Genomic DNA, 3247 nt, shown 5'->3' with positions numbered 1-3247 from the left:
TGAGGCTCAAGGGACCAATCACCTTTTCCTCACTCACCCAGCTGGTCAGAGACTGGAGCCCAAGTCTGCAGTTGGCCTGGGGGTGGTAAACCAAGATCTGGGAGACTCAACTGACCCACGGGCTCCCTCCTTTCCTCCTACTCTCCCTTCTCCTTCCCTCCTTCCCTCTCTCCCTCCCATTCTCCCTCCTTCTGTTCTAACCTATCTTCCTTGCTCCCTCATTCCTTCCTCCCTTCAGCAAACGCCCACTGGAGGTTCTCTGTGTTTGAAGAATGAAGAAATTAACTCGATGCCTGGCCCCACCCCACCCTGACCAGGTTGGACACTCAACACACAGCTGATAAAGGACTGTCCCCCTGACCCATAGCAACGGCTAAATGACTTGGACAGCCTGGCCGGCGTGGCTCAGTGGTTGAGCGTCAACCTAGGAACCAGGAGGTCACGGTTCGATTCCGGGTCAGGGCGTGCAGGATTGATGATTCTCTCTCATCGATGATGTTTCTCTCACTCTCCCTCTACCTTCCTCTCTGAAATCAATAAAAATATATTTTTTAAAAATAATAACGTAAATGACTGAACAAATGATAGATATTGCCACTGATGATAGTGGGGGGTAGGCAAGGCCTCCTGCTTCAGGCTGCAGAGAAAGGAGGGCGATTGGAATAGGTCCAGAGGGGAGAGAAGCGGGTATGGCAGAAGATGGAAGCTACGTCTGTCCTGGCAACCCTGGGTAGCCGGGAAACTGTGATGCTCTCAACAGCAGCAGGGTCCTCAGGAAGGAGTAGCCATTTGTCCCAGGGATTGGGGATTACAATTACACTCTGGCTGCCAGAGCCCGTGGGCCAGGTTCTGTGGCACCAGTTCAGACCCCAGACTTGGGTCACACAGGCCTGGGCACAAGTCCTTGTGTGACCCTGGGCAGTTTCCTTCTCTGCAGAGGACAGCGCCAGCCTCCCTGGCTGTAGTAAGGACACAGGGACAAGGCCTATAAAGTACAGGAGGGGGCAGGCTGGCCACCCACAGAGGCACATGCCTGAGGAGCTAGGCCACGGCTGCCAGGGCGAGAGGCCAGCCCAGCAGGCCAGGGGCCCCAGCCAGAGAGCTGACAGCTGGCACACAGTGCCATTCCCTGCCCCAGAGGGCACGGATGGTCCAGAGCAGGCTGCAGGGCCCAGGAAGCGGAGGCAGAGAGCAGCAAGGTCCTCCTCCATATCCAGCCCCATCCAGGAAGGGGCAGGGGTGGGAGTGCCAGGCCTCCCCGTGACCCTGAGTGCTCAGGCCTGATTGGGATCCTGCTAAGTGCCCCTTCCTCTTCAAGCTCCAGTTTCTCCTTAGGCAAAGGAGAACCACAGCAGAACCGTGAAGAGTCAATGCCATGCCCTGACCGGTTTGGCTCAGTGGATAGAGCATCGGCCTGGAGACGGAAGGATCCCAGGTTCTATTCCAGTCAAGGGCATGTTCCATAGTTGCAGGCACATCCCCAGTAGAGGGCGTGCAGGAGGCAGCTGACCGGTGTTTCTCTCTCATCCATGTTTCTAACTCTCTATCCCTCTCCCTTCCTCTCTGTAAAAAATCAATAAAATATGTTTTTTAAAAAAGAGTCAATGCCAGAGGAGTGTGGGCCTGCCCTGGGCGGGGTGGGCAGGGGAGAGGGCCAGTGCTGGCAGTCAGCAGAGTCTTTGCAGGTCCCTCTGCCTGAAATCTCCGCTCTGAGCAGACCTCACACACTCTCCTACCTCAGTTTCTCAGGAGCCTGCTCTGATGGGCTCCTTCTCCCCAGGAGCACCACACCCCTCACTCACAGCGCTTGCCCAAGCTCCGACTTCCCCACGCCCCTTTGCCACATTGGTGTTTAACCTCTGTGTCCTCCCTTAGACTGAAACTCCACGAGGACAGAGGTCACATCTAGCCTGTCCACCTCTGTCTTGTTCTGGTCATGTATGTATTTATTTATTTAATATAGATTTTTATTGATTTCAGAGAGGAAGGGAGAGGGACAGAGGGTAGAACATCAATGATGAGAGAGAATCATTGATCGGCTGCCTCCTGCACGCCCCACACTGGGGATGTGCTCTGACCGGGAATCAAACCGTGCCCTCCTGGTTCATAGGTGGGCACTCAACCACTGAGCCACGCCAGCCGGGCTTGTTGTTATTTTAGTATCAGGCATGGTTGGCATCCCAGGCAGGGGGCACAACAGAGGTCCTTGAGCCACGGGTATTCTTTGAACTCCTGGACGGAGCTGGTGAGGGTCCAGCGGGAAGAAAAGAACTTACCCCAACTTTGGTGCCGCTCCTACTGTACACCCAGCCCTCAGCTGAGAGAGTCCTGGTGTCCCTCCAACTCGGGAGGGCTGGTGCTATCCACACCCACGTTATGTGGGAGCTGGGAGATGTGACATAACCAGCCAAGGTTCCTCAGTCAAAAAGTGGCCGTCCCTGCCCTTCCCACCTGCCCTGAGGCATCCAGAGTGAGTCCAGGGAGCACAGAAAGTACCTGCTCTGCTTCCACCAGGCAGCCCTGCCCAGGCTCAGCCAGACCCCTGCCTTGCCATCCTCGGTGGCTTTACCTGCCAAAAAGGGATTTGGATGAAAACTAGCGAGTGGCTAACCAGAGCTTTGCTCTGTTCTGGGCGCTTAGTGCTCGCACCTCATTGAAGCCTCACAAACAGAGGAAGTGGCTGCTCAGAGAGGTCAGGGAACTCTGGGAGGTCACACAGCCCAGAAAGCTGCCGCATTACTGCCCCATGTTATAGACGAGGACATGAAAGTGGCACAAGAAGCTGAACACCTGTTGGACTCCAGAGGTCCTCCAGCCTTAAGCAGCTAATCACACCACCCTGGGAGAACCATGGGAAGTTCTCTGGTCTGGCTGTTTCCAGGGAGGTGGTGTGGGGACCCAGCTGGGCCGATAGGGGCTCCTGGCTTTACCTTTTTCTAGAAGCAGGCAGCCCCGGTCACTCCTGGGCCACCCAAAGGGCAGACTGGCCCCCATGCAGCCTCATTCTCCCACTTCCCACCCCGCCTCTGGAACTGGCCAGCACAACACGCTTGGTCCTGCTTGGCCCTCCTCCTTCTGCAGATGCAGAATGTGACTCCCCCTGGGAGCAAGACTGGGGAGGGGTCCTCAAAGCGACAACCCTGAGAATGGGTGGGTAGAGTTAGAGTGCCCATGGACTCTAGAAGCAGAATTTTGCAGGTCAGGACTTTGGTCCTTGAAGAAGCCTTCTCCTGTCTCACCTGGCACC

Source organism: Myotis davidii, unplaced genomic scaffold, assembly GCF_000327345.1.
Source record: "Myotis davidii unplaced genomic scaffold, ASM32734v1 scaffold223, whole genome shotgun sequence".
NCBI classification, from domain to species: domain Eukaryota; kingdom Metazoa; phylum Chordata; class Mammalia; order Chiroptera; family Vespertilionidae; genus Myotis; species Myotis davidii.
Note: the sequence above shows the minus strand (reverse complement) of the source record.